Source organism: Aedes albopictus, chromosome 1, assembly GCF_035046485.1.
Source record: "Aedes albopictus strain Foshan chromosome 1, AalbF5, whole genome shotgun sequence".
Taxonomy (NCBI): Eukaryota; Metazoa; Arthropoda; class Insecta; order Diptera; family Culicidae; genus Aedes; species Aedes albopictus.
Window position 1 is genome coordinate 77,046,039 of NC_085136.1, and position 17,948 is coordinate 77,063,986.

The 17,948-nt window shown below is 39.3% G+C and overlaps 1 protein-coding gene across 2 annotated transcripts in view; it reads right to left on the reverse strand.

Annotated features, from left to right (window-relative positions):
* Nucleotides 1-17,948, reverse strand: part of LOC109422034 (chloride intracellular channel Clic) — a 226,401-nt gene that overhangs the window by 98,424 nt on the left and 110,029 nt on the right. The window lies entirely within an intron of this gene.

Below are 17,948 nucleotides of genomic sequence, written 5' to 3' on the forward strand. Positions count from 1 at the left end.
TCCTGCAGGAATCATTCCAGAAGTTACTTCAGGTATTCTTCCGCAAGTTCATTCAGTGGTTCCTCTAAGAGTTGCTTCAGGAACTCCTCTTGCAGTTCCCTCAAGGTTCCTCCTGAAATCCCTTCGGGGATTCCTAAGTCTAAATATTGCGACCTTATTTCCAAATTTGATAGCTTCTGAAATTTTGGTGTTGTAACAATAAGTTCAATAGTAATTTTCTTCTTCTTTTTTTGGCTTTACGCCCCCACTGGGGCTTGGTCTGCCTCTCTATAACTTTGTGTTCTTTAACCCCCTAATTTGGACCCCAGACAACTTTGAAGTAATGGCAAACAAGTTGGGTATCATATAATGGATAATGGTCCGATTTATTCGAAATTCCACCACTAGGTGGTGCTAGTGAGCATGCAAATGTTGACTCTCATATATCACTGGATCCTTATCACTTAGAAAGATGACGCCTTCGAGAAAGTTGTTGTGTTTATCAATTACTTCCAGATGATGGGCCGTTTGATTTGAAAATCCACACATAGGTGGCGCTAGTGAGCATGCAAATTTTACATCTCATATATCTCAAGATCCTGATCACATCGGAAGATGGTGTGTTCGGCAAAGTTGTTTCATAGGCCAAGAACTTACAGATGATGCAAAATTTGATTCGGAAATCCACACTTAGGTGGCGCCACTGAGTATGCAAATTTTATACTTCAAATATCCCAGGGTCCTAATAACTCTCTTACCGTCTCTACTATCTTCAGCAAAGAAGTTTGTTAAGTCAAGAATATACAGATAATGGACCGTTTGATTCAAACCTCTGTCACTAGATGATGCTAGTGAGCCTACAAATTTGAATCATTTATACATCAGGATTCAGATAGTCCAGTAAAATTGAAGATTTTGCAAATAAGTTACCAGAACTTATAAATGATGAGTCGTTATACTCTGAATTTTGCTCATAGGTGGCGTCAGTGGGCATGTCATTTGTGTATCTCATATAGCACAAGAGCCTGCAAGTCATAATCCCAGTGCACAATGTCTGCGCGCACTCAGAAAAAAAACACCACTCAGTACCCACGCAGAGTGCTCACAGGGGACTGTTCAAATATTTTATATACGCATACCAGTGGATACCAAAAAAAAGCTAAGAGGCATCACATCTTGTAATATCAGAGACAAACATACTCAACAATAACACAATTTCTCACCCATATATATCAGGGTTTTAATTACTTGGAGTGTTGCTGTGCTCGGCAATAAAGGGTGATACGGTCAAAATTTGGTCAAATAATTTGTTTCATAACTTGAAACTGCGTGCACCAAAACAGCTGATTTTTGGACCAGTAATGGTACATTATATGTAGCTTATACCATAAAATCTTCATCAAAATCGGTTCAGTATTTGCGGAGATACTGTGAATCCTGAAAACTGCAATTTGAAAATTTTGTACAAAGAGGATTAAAACATAAGAACACATTTTTACTCTTTTATTTACAGAGCCAGAAATACTGAACCAACTTCAATGAAATTTTTTCTGTATGTAAAGTATACATATCAAAATGTTGTGTAAAAATTTCATTCAATTTGATCCAGCCGTTACAAAGTTATATTTGTTTAGGTGGTCAAATTTTGTCAAATTTTTTTAAGTCAAGTCAAAATTTGGTCACACAATTTTTTTCATAATTTCAGATTTCGTTTACCAAAACAGCTGATTTTTGGATCAGTAATGGTACATTATATATAGCTTGTACCATAAAATTTTCATCAAAATCGGTCTAGTATTTGCGGAGATATTTTTGAACCCTGAGATCTGCAATTTTAAAATTTTGTGCAAAAAGGATTCACACATTTTTACTGTTTTATTTATAGAGCCAGAGATACTAAACCGATTTCAATGAAAATTTTTCTGTATGTGAAGTATGCATATCAAAATCTTGTGTAAAAATTTCATTCAATTTGATCCAGCCGTTACAAAGTTATATTTGCTTAAGTGGCACCCGGTCAGTTTTTTTCATATTCAAACTGCTACAACTTTGAAAGTATTCATACAAAATGGCTCAAAATTTTACTAAGAACATGTTTTCATAATAGTACTATACTGTAAAATTTTGATAAAAATCGGAGCAGTATTGGTAGTTCTATAATCAAAATTGTGCTTTACTAACCTTAAATTTCCGAAAATTTACTATGGAGCGCCTTTGTACAAAATTTTAAAAAGGTAGGTCTATGGTTTTATCTATATATCAACCAATACTCAATCGATTTTGATGAAAATTTTATGGCATAAGCTACATATAATGTAGCATTACTGGTACAAAAATCAGCTGTTTTGGTGTACGCAGTCTAAAGTTATGAAAAAAATTGTGTGACCAAATTTTGACCGTATCACCCTTTACTGTTAAGATGGTCAAGGACTAACAGTTGATGGGTCGTTTGATTCGAAATTTCACTAATGGGTGGCGCTAAAGAGCCCATATCTTTTTTTAAATCTCAGGACGCTGGTTACTTAGAAAGATGATTTCCACGGCAAAACTGTTAGGTTAGTTAAGGGCTTACAGTTTGATGATGCAGAATTTCATCTCTAGGCGGTGCTAGTTACATATTTAGTTAAAAATAGGTTACAATTAGGGTGCAAATGATTAGAATTTCTAAAAATGTATTCAACAAGCTGTAACTTTTTTCAAAATTTCATTAAATTTGGTTTACTTAACCCTAAAATATAGTAGTTTATTGTACTGCAGTGAAATTAGGAGAATTTTACTAGAAACACTTCAACTTCACGTAGAATTAACCAATCGAGCCCAAAATAATCTTTCTAGGTGCTCAAGATCCTGATATATGAATCATGAAATTTGCACGATTTGTTGCGCCATCTATGTGTGAAAATTTCAAACAAACGGTCCATCATTTTTCTATGTCTTTATTTATGAAATTTTCAGCCCAAGGCTGGTTCATCTCAGCAGGTCCATCATTAGTAAACTTGACCCTATAAACTACTTTGACATAGACACCAAATTTCTATGTGGTCAGGATCTTGATATAAATGTGATCATATACTTAACACTCACATGCTCACTAGCGCCACCTATGTGTGAAGTTCCGAATCAAACGGACCAGCATCTATCAGTCCTTGAGCAATTCAACAACTTTGCCGAAAATATCATCATTCTAGGTGATCAGGTTCCTGAGATATATTACAATAAAATTTACACGCTCAGTAGCGCCATCTATGTGTGAAGTTTTCAAACAAACGGTTCATCATTAGTTAACACTTTACCTAATGAACAACTTTGCTGAAGACACCAAAATTCTACGTGGTCAGGATCTTTATATATATGTGCTGAAATACTGAATACTTACATGCTCACTAGCGCCACCTATATGTGAAATTCCGAATAAAACGGTCCAGCATCTGTAAGTCTATGAGCAACCCAACAACTTTACTGAAGACACCGATATTCTAATAAGTCAGGATCATGCGATACAGAAGAACGAATTTGGGGTCCAAATGGATCCCAGGTTTCCGAAATGGACCATCATTTAAGGTTTCCTGTAGAGTAGGGTGGGGCTAATTTCAAAAAATCTCCGATATATGATTTCCCAAGTGGAGTGATCTACTAGTCGAAAAAAGTCTGCTGTACAAAAATGAGCGATTTCGGTTGATATTTAGGGGTGGCGCAAAGGGTTCAAGTAATTTTTTGCTAGAACAAACTTTCAAAAAATATTTCAAATTTAATTTTCCAACTTATTTCTTTTTTGAACTAAACCGGTGCTCAAAATTGCGATATCTCCACTGGTTTCCGAGATATTTGAAAAAAATGTCATATTTTGGTACTTAACCCAAAAAGTACTAAAAAACGATTTTTTTCAAATATCTCAGAAACCAGTAGAGATATCGCAATTTTGAGCACAAATTTGGCCCAATTGGGTTCTAGAATCACCGATTTAGTCTAAAAAAAAAAAGTTTGAAAATTAAATTAAAAATGTTTTTTGAAAGTTTGTTCTAGCAAAAATTTCACTCGAACCCCCTTTGCGCCACCCCTAAATATCAACCGAAATCGCTCATTTTTGTACAGCAGACTTATTTTGACTAGTGGATCACTTTCCACTTGGGAAATCATATATCGGAGAGATTTTTTGAAATTAGCCCCACCCTACTGTAGAGGGTTAAGGTGCCGTTCATAAACCACGTAGACTTTTTGGGGGGAGGGGGTCTGGCCAAAGTCTACGCTCCATACAAATTTCAAAATTTTTGTATGGACAAAAGTCTACGAGGGGGGAGGGGGGGTGGTCTGAGATGGCCAAATTTTGGTCTACGTGGTTTATGAACAGCCCCTAAGCACTTCCACAGTTATTAATTGAAGGGCTTCCTTTGCCTACCATTGCATGAATTTGTATATTGTGAGCCAAGTACAATGATACAGCATGCCCTGGGAGACATGAAAATTTTCCCGTCCGAAGCGGGAGTCGTACCCGCCGTCTCCGGATTGGCGATCCATAGCCTTAACCACTAGGCTAACTGGAGACCCCAATAGTAATTTTAAAGTGTTTATTATCGAAGCCCGAATAAAACTGTATCGTACACCAAGTATACGGGTTATCGTTTTATAGTCATTTGTGTTATGTTATCTATGATAACAGTTATCATTTTTTAAGTTTCAATGATAGACTGCATGGGTTTTTTTTTATATAACTTAGGAACTAATCGGAAACAACTGGATGTGTTGTCCTAGGCAAAAACTTCACTGAACCGTGTTGTCATATTTACAAATGGAGATTTTCGCTTCAACTTCCAATGGAAGACGTTTGGTGCATACCATCCTCCTACTCCCAGTAAACTTCATTTGTAAATGTATGATTGCCGTAACGTGCGCGATCGAATGTGTTGTACTCGTATCATACAGGCCACACTGTTGTTGAGGTTGCTGTTGTTGCTGTTGTTACTGTAATTGTACATGCAAAGCAGGCGGATCACTGCCGATCCGACCGCCCGATGTATGGGAATGGGGAATTTGTGAATTGTAAGCTGCTGCTGCATTGCATTGCGCTTGCCGGTGATCAAAAAACCGTGAAGGTTATTGAATTTCGATGATCATGACGGAGCGAGCTTTAACCATGGTCGGTGAATCGGGCGTGGAAATGGGCCGGGGAACTTTACATGTACGAAATTCGGTGAACGCTCTTCTGCTTGCCGAGTGCTGGCGCATTATTGTGTGTTGTGGTGGTTCAATGTGAATGTTTTGATGTCGGTTAGAGGTGTTTGACCTGGTTTTTTAAAGCGAAGGAAAAAAAAAACAGTGCTTCACTTCAAGAGAAGTAACAATGCAGAACGGGTTGAGGTATGAGCCTATGCGGGCGCAATGGAATGCTTGTCGACTTGAAGTAATTGTTGGGCGATTGACTCGGAGATACATCGAATATCGTTTTAGGTTTTTTTTTGTGGAATATCATTGTTGTGTTGCTTTTACTAATAGTAACTTTTTTTTTTCTTTTCAGGTAAGACACAAGTACGACGTCCGATACTTATGTCTGTATGACAGCTACATACATGTATGCTCTCAGAAAATCGTGCTAACCAGGTATGTAAAGGTAAAATATACCCGAGCAAATTTCGATAACAGATTGAAAACACGACTTTTTTCCTGATTATCATTCAACTGATAATTTTATTTGAAAATGAAAAAAATGGTTGAATTAGGAATCAACAGAACTGAAATAGTAACTCAAATTTTCTCTGTAAAGTATTAACATAACCCCTACCCCATTCAAAGCTATCTTCTATACCCTTTCGCGAAAAGCAGATATTTTTACTTAATGGTAAATGTTTTCCCTCAGCTAACAACTATCCAACAAAAGCTCGCCGATAAGGAAGCAATCAATTGACTACCACAACCTACTTTTAGGATAGACTTGTGCGCAAACGCACACGGTCTTTTCCCCTCAAAGTGGAAAGTCACAGTTACCGCCAGTCGCGGAGACACATGATTGATTTGTGTAGTTTCGTTTCGATTGAATCGTCCGATTGTGTGGAGGTCGCTGTTTGCCATGGGAGCTAGCACACACCGTGCTTTCTTCAGACTGAACAATGATCTTGTGTGGGGGAGTCGGTGTGGAATGCGCCCCGTCATCTGGATTAAAAAAAATCCCAAAAACAATACATAGCAACAATATTACAATACATGCTATTCAAAACAATAAGTGCTATTGTAATGTTATGGTAATACAACAATACATTTCATTTAATAGAAAGTTGTAACAAAATTAAATCAATAATATGTATGGTTTGTATTTCCAATTTGTACGAAAAAAACATTTTTATATTTTTACGATTCACCGTATGGTGCATAACCATATCGTATGCGGTAGCTACTATTTATTTAAATTTTCAATACCAATTATTGTATTTTCACTAGTTTTTTTCATTAGGGCAATCTGGATGAAATGAATGATTAGTCAACGAAATGGATCGTCAAATCACAGTTTGAGAAACACTGATTTATTTTATTTTGTGATCAATATACATTTTGACTCTAAACCACTTTGAGTTATTACTTTAGAAACAATATTTGCATTATGGTTTTACCTAGAAGATGCTTTTCAACCGGGTTCCCCCAACTAACAGGTACCTAACCTACTCAGGGCCCCTACCTACACGGTTAATTCGCTAGAATAGTGCGAGCGATGAGCGCTACCGTGGGAAGACCCCCGACGTTCCACACATCCGGTTCCGATGACCGACGTGATTGTAGCGTAGGTATTGTTGCTGCTGTGGGTTTGTGAACTGATTGCTTTTAGATCAGATGCTTCTCATCTGGAGAAAGGGCGACCGGACGTGTCCGTTGATGGTAAGAATATTTGCTGATTCTTTGTTTAGGATATTTTTGCGACTTTGAAGGGTCGAAAATCTCTTAGTTAAGTGAGATTGATAGTATCGTTAAATAAATAAAAAAAATATGTTCCTCCAGTATTTAGAGAACTGCTTCTTAAAGCTTTCCGAAAAGTCCTTAAAAGTGTTTTCTATTGTATTTTTTTTTTCTGTAGCTTATTCAGCTTTTAATGATGTATTTGCACTAGAAAAAATAATCTTTTGTAACAGGCTATACCAGTTTTCATTTTAGTTACAATCCAAACTTAAAAGATTGCTGGTACGTTCACTTTTTTCTTGTTCATTACTAGTTAGATACTAGATGGGCTTGGTGGTCTAGTAACTAACGCTTCTGATTCATTTGCAGAAGGTCCTGGGTTCAAACCCTGGCTCGTCCCTTCCCTCCTACTTTGTATCTTTGTATTGTAAAAAGCCGTTTCCCTTTCCTTCCAACATTCATCACAGAACAGTATCAATCTATCTTAACGCTTACAGCTTATGCAACCAAGCGAACTGTGCCGGTTCACAGTAATCTTCGCACAATATATCACTTTACGTCTGGCATCCATGCACCAATGCGTGAACCCTGTGCCAAAAATTATTTCCCACCAACACTCCGAGAGGAGGTGAGTGAGGCAACATGCGATCACTTCTCTTCCCTTCCTTACACGCAGCAAACGTCGTCATTTTTACATAAAAAAAACACTCAAAGATGCCTGTTAGTCTCAGCAGCTCAGCATCTTATTGGTTCCTTATTTGAGCGTGGCTAATCTGGTGATACTGAAGTAGCAACTGCGGGCGGTTAATCAAGCTCAAGCTCAAATTAATTGATTTGTCTTTATTAGAGAGACTTTCAGCCCTTGGCTGGTTCGTCTCTCTCAAGCTCAAAATTTTTTACCACCAGTTAGCCAGAACGTTAGGGTCTAAGTTGATTCTCGTAGGTTCCTTCTGGAATTTCTGCAGAGATTTTCTTCCCACTATTTTCTCCCGGCATTTTTTTCCGGTGATTTTTTAAGAATTCTGGAATTCCTCCAGGGATTCGTGCAACAATTGTTGAATTGATTCATCCTGAGATTTATCCAGAACTTCTTCTAATGATTTCTCTAGTAAATCAACAAGGGATTTCTTAAGGGGTCTATTTATCCAAGAACATCTGTAGGAATTGCTTCAGGGATTGCTCAAAGGGTTTCCTTCAATACTGGCGTCACCCCTTTTCGGCTCAGAACACTTTGGCAATTTAGTTGGAAGAATTCTATATTTCAGTAGGGACATTATGACAAAAGAACCTTTCTTATGATAAATAACTATTTACTCGAGAAAGTCCTATTTAATCTAAACCTCAACGCCAATTGCATTTTTTGTACATACTTAAATCACATCACCTCCTCCTCCCCAAAAACTTGCTGCTATTTTGACGCATCCTAAGTTAATGTTTAGTATAAATAATGATTAAAAGAAACAAAAATAAATGCAGTGTCCCAATTTTGGCATCTAATCGGGTCATCATTGTACTGGGTCAAAATTGTACTATTTAGGAAACCCTACAAAAATAATCTCTGAAAAAAGTTCTGGGGGGGGGGGAGGTTTATCTGAATGTCGAGAGCAACTGTAGGAGTTCCAGAAAAAAAAGGAATCCCAGTAGTAGATCCCTGAAGGAATGTCCAAAGGAATTCCTTAAATTTATCCCAGGAGAGTTGACTGGAAGAATCCCTAGAGGAGTTTCTGGAAAGAATTGATTTCTGGTAAAATCTATGGAGAAAAGCCTACAAAATCCATGTAAAAATCCTGGGAGAAAATTCGTAGGAATTTGTAGAGGAATACCAGCAGAAATTTTCGAAAATCGAGATCAGTTGCTGGAGGATTTCCAGAAACAAAAAAAATATTTTGAGTATAATTGGGGAAACGACCGACGAAATGGCAGAGTTAGCCTTTTCTATGGTTGGCTTTTCGGTCAGGATAAATTATAAACGGTTTGATACTATTTCGTCCGACGTTTCGACCCCTGGGTTGGGCCATCTTCCTATCTGGCTATATCTCGTGCTATAAGAAGGTGATTTTATCGGCCGTATCAGTCTAGGTAGCAGCAAAAACGGTTTTGCATCTACATCCGACGGTTTCGGTAATTTATTTTACCTTTTTCAAGGACTAGAAGCTCGTCGGATGTAGATGCAAAACCGTTTTTGCTGCTACCTAGACTGATACGGCCGATAAAATCACCTTCTTGTATGGTATACAGTCGTCAAGCTTCCTTCAGATGAACAATATGGCCAACACTCGTGCTATATCCCTCCAAATTCATACCGGAAGTGGCTATGTACACTAGTGCCACGTGGTGGTAAAGTTCCGAACTATGCTCTTCATGACCTGGAAGTACTCGTAGTCCTGAACAACTTTGCCGAAGATCGCATCTTCCTACCTGGCTTCAATCTCGTGCTATATCCCACTAAAGTCGTACCGAAAGTCACTATGTACACTAGCGCCACGTGGTGGTGAAATTTTGAACTATGCTCTTCATGACCTGGAAGCACTCGTAGTCCTGGACAACTTTGCCGAAGATCGCATATTTCTATCTGGCTTCAATCTCGTCCTATATCCCACCAAAGTCGTACCGGAAGTCACTATGTACACTAGCGCCACGTGGTGGGGAAATTCGGAACTATGAAATCCATCACCAGGAAGTGGTTGTTGTTCTGAACAACTTTGCCGAAGACAGAATGTTGCTATCTTGTCGAGGTTCCGAAAGAACTCGCTGCTAAGACATGGTACTCACAACCAATCCGGGAACAAAACGGAACCGGAAGAAGTTAAAAATGTGGAACTAATGTTTTCGCCTGGTTCTCACCGGAAGCTGCATGGAATTCCAATCGGCTTTCACTACACCTCTCTAGGATAGTGTAGGATTCCGTTAACACAAAAAGATTGAAATTTGGTTCACTAATTGCTGAGATATGGACGTCTAAAAAAACAGTTCCACGTTTTTTTGCCTGTCGGTACTTAGCGTGTTAATGAATAGCTGGTGGAAACCCAACAGGAATCTCAGGTGAAATTCCTAAAGAAAGCCATGAAAAAAAAAACATGGAAATATATCTGGAGGCATCTCAGTAGGAATTGCATAAAGAAACCAGCAATAATTTCTGGAGCAATCCCAGCATAAATACCAAGAGGCTCTACTGGCGTAATTTCAAGAGAAATTCCTAGAGGACTCCTAGGAGAAATGGAGATATTTCCAGAAAAAGAAACCTAAAGAAATCCTCGGAAAAATCCTTGAAGAATCACCGAAATAATAGCTGAAAGCATTCCCGGAAGAGTTTCTGGACGAATATCCAGAAGAATCCCAAGTGGAATGTCTGGAGAAATTCCAGGAGGAACCCCTGAAGGAATCCCAGCAAAAATGCCTCAAGAGGAACCCCAGTAAGAAATCCTGGGGGAATTCCTGAAGAAGTCCCTGGAAGAATCTCTGAAAGCATTTATAGAATAGTCCCTGGAGAAACCTTTACAGAAATCTCAGGAGGAATCCATGGAACATCTTGGGAGAATATGTGGAGGCTTCTCAGCATGAATTTCGTAAGAAGCCCCAGCAAGAATTTCCGAAGGAATACCAAAAAGGTTCCCTGGAGGAATACCAAGATAAAGTCCTGGAGGAATACCAAGGGCAATTCCTCAAGGACTACCAAGAGCAAATCTTGTAGGAATCACAGGAAAAAAGCTCTGGAGGATTCTCTGGAGAAATTCAAAAAAGAATCTAAACGAATCTCTGGAACAACCTATGGAAAAGTCCCTGAAGAAATTCCTTGAATCCCTGGTGTAATTTTTGGAAGAATCACTAGAGAAATCACTGGAGAAATTCCTGAAGAAATCCTTGGTAGAATTCTAGGTGAAATTTCCGAACAAATCCTTTAGGTATCCCCGGTAGAATATTTGGAACTAACCCCGGAAGAATTACTGGACCAATATCAAAAGGAATCTATGAAGAAATCTGAAGAGATTGCTGGAGAAATCCCTGGAGATATTTCCGGAAAGAATCCTGAAGAATCACCAGAATAATAGCTGAAAGCATATAGCAGGAGGAGTTCCTGGACGAATATCCAGAGGAATCCCAAGTGGAATGTCTGGAGAAATTCCTGGAGGAACCCCTGAAGGAATCCCAGCAAAAATGCCTCAAGATCCCAGTAAGAAATCCTGAAGGAATCCCTGAAGAAGTCCCTGGAAGAATTTCTGAAAGCATTTATAGAATAATCCTTAGAGAAACCCCTACAGAAATCTCAGGAGGCTTCTCTACATTAATTTCGAAGGGCGCCCCAGCAAGAATTTCCGAAGGAATACCAAACGGGTTTCCTGGAGGAATACCAAGAGCAATTCCTTGAGAAATACCAAGTGAAATACCTGGAGAAATTCCAGAAAAAAGCACTGGAGGATTTCCTGGAGAAATTCATGCAAAATATCTCTAGACGAATCCCTGGAAAAACCCATGGAAAAGTCCATAAAAAAACCCTTGATAAATCCCTGGTGAAATTTCTGGAAGAATCACTGGAGAAATTCCTGAAGAAATCCTTGGTAGAATTCTAGGTGAAATTTCCGGAACAAATCCTGGAGGTATACCCGGTAGAACTAACTCCGGAAGAATTGCTGGATCAATATAAAGAGGAATTCCAAGTGGATATCCGGAGAAATCCCTGGAAAAATCCCCCGAGGAACCCATGGAGGACTCCCAGTAGGAAGTCTAACAGGAATTCCAAGATGATTTCCAGGATAAACACCAAATAGAATTTTGGGAGCAATGTCAGCAAGGAGCTATGGAGGAATCCCAGCATGAGTTTCTGAAGGACTCCCTAGAGGAAATCCAGGACAAATACCAAGAGGATATCCTGGAAAAATCTCTAGAGTGAATAACTCCTGAAAAATCCTTGAAGTATTTCCTGGAGGAATTGCTTGAGGAAATCCCGTGTCTGAAGGAATCACCGGAAGAATTCCTGGAGCAATCCCTACTAGAGTTTCTAAAAAAAAAGCTGCAGGAGTTCCTCAGAGAATTTGTGGGCTTCGTGGCCGTGCGGTTAGCGGTGGCAGTCGTCTAAGTGTATCGTAAGCCTCGGAGTGTGGGTTCGATTCCCGCTCCAGTCGGTGGGATCTTTTCGTCAAACGAAAAATTCACTACTGAGCCACTGGGTGTTCTGTGTTGTCCGTTGTCTACTGTAAGTAATGTGTTCAGTCTCTGCAGCCTCTGGCTGAAGACGGTGTGAATTGTCTTTCTATTGTCTTTCTATTTCACGAGATCACTAGAAGAATTTCCGGAAACAATCCTTAGAGTAATTCCTAGAGGAATCTCCGGAAAAGTTCCATTAGCAATCCCAGCAAGAATTCCTGAAAGAATACCAAGAAAAGATCCTAGAGGTATCCACAGACGAACCTCTCATTGGAGAAAGTTTTTAGAGCAACCAGGAATTCCTCTTGGAATTTCACCAGGAATTTCTCCTGAAATTCCTCCAGGAGTTGCACCAGGAGCTCCTCCACAAATTGTATCAAGAAATCCTTTAGAAATTCCACCAGAAATAATTTCAAGAATTACACCTGAAATTCCTTAAAAAAAATCACCAGAAATTCCTCCAAGCATTCTACTATTGATATCTTCTGGAATTCCATCCGAAATTTCACACAGGATTAGTCTAGGATTCCTCCAGGAATTCCATTAGGATTTTTACCACGAAATTATGTCAGGATTTCAACCAGAAATTTCTCCTGGAAGCAGAGATGAACCAGCCTGCGATTAAAAGTCTCGATGATAAATATATTCATTCCTCCAGGAATCCCACTAGGAATGCTTCCAGGAACTCAACTAGGAAATCCTCCAGGAATTCCAGTAGAAGTTCCTCCAGGAATTCCACTAGGAGTTCCTCCAGGAATTCCACTAGGAGTTCCTCCAGGAATTTCACTAGGAATTCCTCCAGGAATTCCTCTAGGAATTCCTCCATGAATTCCACTAGGAATTCCTCCAGGAATTCCACTAGAAATTCCTCCAGGAATTCCACTAGAAATTCCTCCAGGAATTCCACTAGGAATTCCTCCAGGAATTCCACTTGGATTTTTCCGGGAATTCCACTAGGAATTCCTCTAGGAATTTCTTTAGGAATTCCTCTAAGAATTCCACTAGGAATTCCACTAGGAATTCCTCCAGGAATTCCACTAGGAATTCCTCCAGGAATTCCACTGGGAATTCCTCCAGGAATTCCACTGGGAATTCCTCCAGGAATTCCACTGGGAATTCCTCCAGGAATTCCACTGGGAATTCCTCCAGGAATTCCACTGGGAATTCCTCCAGGAATTCCACTGGGAATTCCTCCAGGAATTCCACTGGGAATTCCTCCAGGAATTCCACTGGGAATTCCTCCAGGAATTCCACTGGGAATTCCTCCAGGAATACCACTGGGAATTCCTCCAGGAATTTCACTAGGAATTCCTCCAAGAATTCCTCTAGGCATTCCTCCAGGAATTCCACTCGGAATTCCTCCAGGAATTCCACTCGAAATTCCTCCAGGAATTCCACTCGGAATTCCTCCAGGAATTCCACTCGGAATTCCTCCAGGAATTCCACTCGGAATTCCTCCAGGAATTCCACTCGGAATTCCTCCAGGAATTCCACTCGGAATTCCTCCAGGAATTCCACTCGGAATTCCTCCAGGAATTCCACTAGGGATTTCTCCAGGAATTCCACTAGGAATTCCTCCAGGAATTCCACTAGGAAATCCTCCAGGAATTCCACTAGGAAATCCTCCAGGAATTTCACTAGGGATTCCTCCAGGTATTCCACTAGGAAATCCTCCAGGAATTTCACTAGGGATTCCTCCAGGAATTCCACTAGGAGTTCCTCCAAGAATTCCTCCAGGAATTCCACTAGGAAACCCTCCAGGAATTTCACTAGGGATTCCTCCAGGTATTCCACTAGGAAATCCTCCAGGAATTTCACTAGGGATTCCTCCAGGAATTCCACTAGGAGTTCCTCCAGGAATTCCTCCAGGAATTCCACTAGAAATTCCTCCAGGAATTCCACCAGAAATTCCTCCAGGAATTCCACTAGGAGTTCCTCCAAGAATTCCTCCAGGAATTTCACTAGGGATTCCTCCAGGTATTCCACTAGGAAATCCTCCAGGAATTTCACTAGGGATTCCTCCAGAAATTCCTCCAGGAATTCCACTTGAAATTCTTCCAGGAATTCCACTAGAAATTCCTCCAGGAATTCCACTAGAAATTCCTCCAGGAATTCCACTAGAAATTCCTCCAGGAATTCCACTAGAAATTCCTCCAGGAATTTCACTAGAAATTCCTCCAGGATTTTCACTAGAAATTCCTCCAGGAATTCCAATAGAAATTCCTCCAGGATTTCCAATAAGAATTTCTCCAGCATTTCCAATAGGAGTTTTTCCAGGAATTCGTCCGGCAATTGCACCACGACTTCCTACTGGCATTCCACTAGGAATATCTCCAGAAATTCTAATAAGAATTTCTCCACAGTTCGCAAAGATATCTTCGAAGAAATCCCCGGAGAAGTTTTCGAAAGAATTCTTGGAGGAATTTCCAGAAGGATCCCTGAAGAAAATGCAGCAATAATTCCTGGATTAATACCAGTAAGAATTCCTAGAGGAATTCATGAGCAACAATCCCTAAACGAATGTCAAGAAAAAAAATCTGGATGATTCTCGGGGGCATCTCTGGCAAATAGGCACAATCTTTGTACAGTAGACGTTCGATAACTGCAACATGTTTACGTTTCAGTTAGCGAACAAAATTCGATAACTGCAACGTCAGATAGGCGTCAACAACCCCTCAATTGACGTTAAATGAACGCAAAATTCATTCGACCGTTCATTTGGGCTAACTTGGCGCGCCGTTTTGACGGATAGCGGTGAGATAACAGGTGAAGGTCGTTTGCGCATCCAACAATTGCATTTGATGTAACTCTTTCACTTTCGCTTTCAATTGTATGGGCGGTTCCGTTCGTACCATACAATTATGATAACACCGAACACCACATCTCAACTGGACGGACAGACATACCTACACACACACATGGAGGAACGATGGCCACCCGGCAATCTTTTACGCTAGCTAGCCGGCATGGCCTCCTCTATAGTCGGTGTTGTTAGAGATGATGCGCGATGCCACTAACCACTAACGCATCAACCAGTAGTGCTGGGCCCAAGGGTAGATGCTATTTATTCAGTGATGATTTCTTTTAATTACACACATGAATGTGCCCGACGAGAGGAACCGCCAGATTCAAGTCAGAGAGCACAGTAAAAAATACTACTAATTTCAAGGTTTTCCTAGTGGCTTGAGCTGAAATATGACTAATAAAAATATTATAATAACTTTACTGTTGCTGCACTTTGTAATTCACTTTGTAATTTACATTTCTGCATCTGGAACATGTAAATTATAAAAATTTGGAGCATGAAATAATGTTATTTTTATAATCTTTATTACATCAAGGTCTTTTTTACACGGGTAGTTTTTCTGCTTATACTCGGTCAATTTTGAATCAACCTATCTGATTTTCCGTACACAGGTAGTACTAACCGTGTCTACCTGTGTACAAATTTTCATGTGAATTGGCTCAAAATTGATCGAGTTAAAGCAGAAAAACTACCCGTGTAAAAAAAGACCTTAGTGTATTCAGATTTTCAGCCAGGAAAATGAGTATAGGACCCAAATGTTATTGGATTTAGCTGGAATTGACCAGATCATCGTGACATTATAAGGGAATAAGAAGTCGGCTTATCACGCTTTCTGACATGTGGTGCTATGAGCCACGCTAGAGTACACTATAGAATTACAAAGAGAGCTTTAGGCCAGGATTGAACACTAGTATCTTGAGACAAGAGATAGCGCCCCATTCCGCAAGGTCATCTGACCAAGTTAAGAAAAAAGCAATGAATCTAATAAAACTGCAACTCATTCAACCTAGTTTTTACTGTGAATGTAAAGACTTATTATCAGCGATCGACACCCTTCGACGCAGTTTGTTGTTGTTTGTAGCGCGGCGGGTGCTCTCTGTGGATACTCAATGCATGACGAGTGTATTATCTGTGTACTTGCAAACTCCTCTCATCCAAGGCATTCCACATAATACGACGACCACGCGTCGTCGTTTGTCGGCGACGACTCCCTTAGACCAAGCCCACTCGTGGGCTTCATACTACACACGCAACAGCACGTCATTAACGATTTTTAATTTCGTTATTCACCAATTTTCGCACCGGTCGTTCGTTTCCATGTGAGTAATATAATGATCGGTCGCTTTTGCGCACCGGTGGTCTCTATTCTATCCGTACCATCGGTTTTTTGCAGTTCTGTAAATCATCGCAATATTTTGTGTATTTCTATGGTGTTATAGCAAATATTATTCAGTATAATAATCTGTGCACATATTTTGAAAGAAGGGGTTTTGGATAAGACTGAAAACAGTTAGTAAAAATTGAACTCAAATAAATAATTCCCTTGGAGATTTGTACCAGTTTTGGTGCGTTTAAGGATATCATTTTCTCAATAATGTATGATTGTATTTAATACCGGAACTCAAGCAATCTTTTTTTAAATTATATGTTTGTTGCTGACTGTATGACTTGTAGGTTGAATTTTTATCTAAAATAATATCCATCTCTTCGATATCCATGTGGCCTTTCTCGCAAGAAATGTATCTGAATTTGAGATTTTGAGCATCTTTTTTAATAATTGGGTTTATTGAATAATTACATCCCTTGCATTTCCAACACATTTATAACGTAGTTGTAACCTTTACAACTTCGCGTAGGTCAAGATTCTTGAATCCTGGTCATAGTAGAAGCTGTCTTCTAACAGTCTGCGATAAGTTTGCGCAACCTTTTTTCATTAACGTATATTTTAACATCAGCTAATTCTATACTCAGTCACAACCTTTTAGTTACAAAGCATTAATCGGAAATCTTAATATATATTCCGATCTTTTGGATGCTGGTATATGAATATTTTGTTGGAAGCAGATTCTATGCGCTTGAAGTAGACTGCGTATTTATCAAAGTACATAATGAGCCCACTCTCCTTTTTGGCACTTCATACAACAATTGTTGTATTGTAACATCCAACACCTTGCTTTTTCTATAACGAGGAACCTACAATATGGCAGTCCTGCACACAGCCTATTTTAATTGATGAAACTTGGCAGCTCGACTACATTTTTTAGATTTCTATCGGTATGATTAAAGTTTGTTTTTACAAAAAAAAATAACTGTAGTGTTTCTATGATATCTGAATTGAGTTAGGTACAGTCAAAGCATCTTTGAAAAATCGTAACTACTCTTATCTAACCTTATACATACGCAGCTAGTACGGAATCACCCTGGAATTACCATGGAAAGCAATCGTGTTACTTTTCTTGTCAATATTGGTGCTTTCAGCATATCAGAGATATGACACATGCATCTAAGCGGCCAGGTCTACTGCGTTGTATTTACGCGCAAAGATGATTCTTCGAAATATATGGAGTACAGAATGTTTTCTTTCGGTAAGGTACTACTCGAATTTACAGGGGAGTAAGGATGCGTGGACATATTGTACCAAACGAGCCAGATTACATGTTGATGAATATGTTTTAAATATATGAAAATGTGGATAATAGAGCTATGAATAAAAGGTGTAAAATTGGAAGATCTCCCCAATTGTTGGGTTGTTTTCATAGATCTAATGTCGAAACTCCTATTCTGTATGATCGGTGTTATTTACATGGGGTCTTCGCAGATTTTTTCTGCTTTGCCCTATTGTTTCTACAAGGGTGAAGTTACCCATTTTGCACACTTTCTTCCTAATGGCTTGTTTATTTAATTTATATTTTTAAATTTATATTCAATAAACCACCCACTGACGACCACCATTTTCAAAAACAGCAATCAAACCAAAACTCCTTTGCCGTTTTCCAAATATACACGACAAAACGAAAGGCGAGGCACAGCACTTTCAAAGCGGGGGATCTCAGCCCGGAAAATGAAGAAAGAAAACCTTGTGGTCACTTATTACCGTCAAATGGTATCTTTTCGGGTTAGAAAATACGCACATCTTATCACC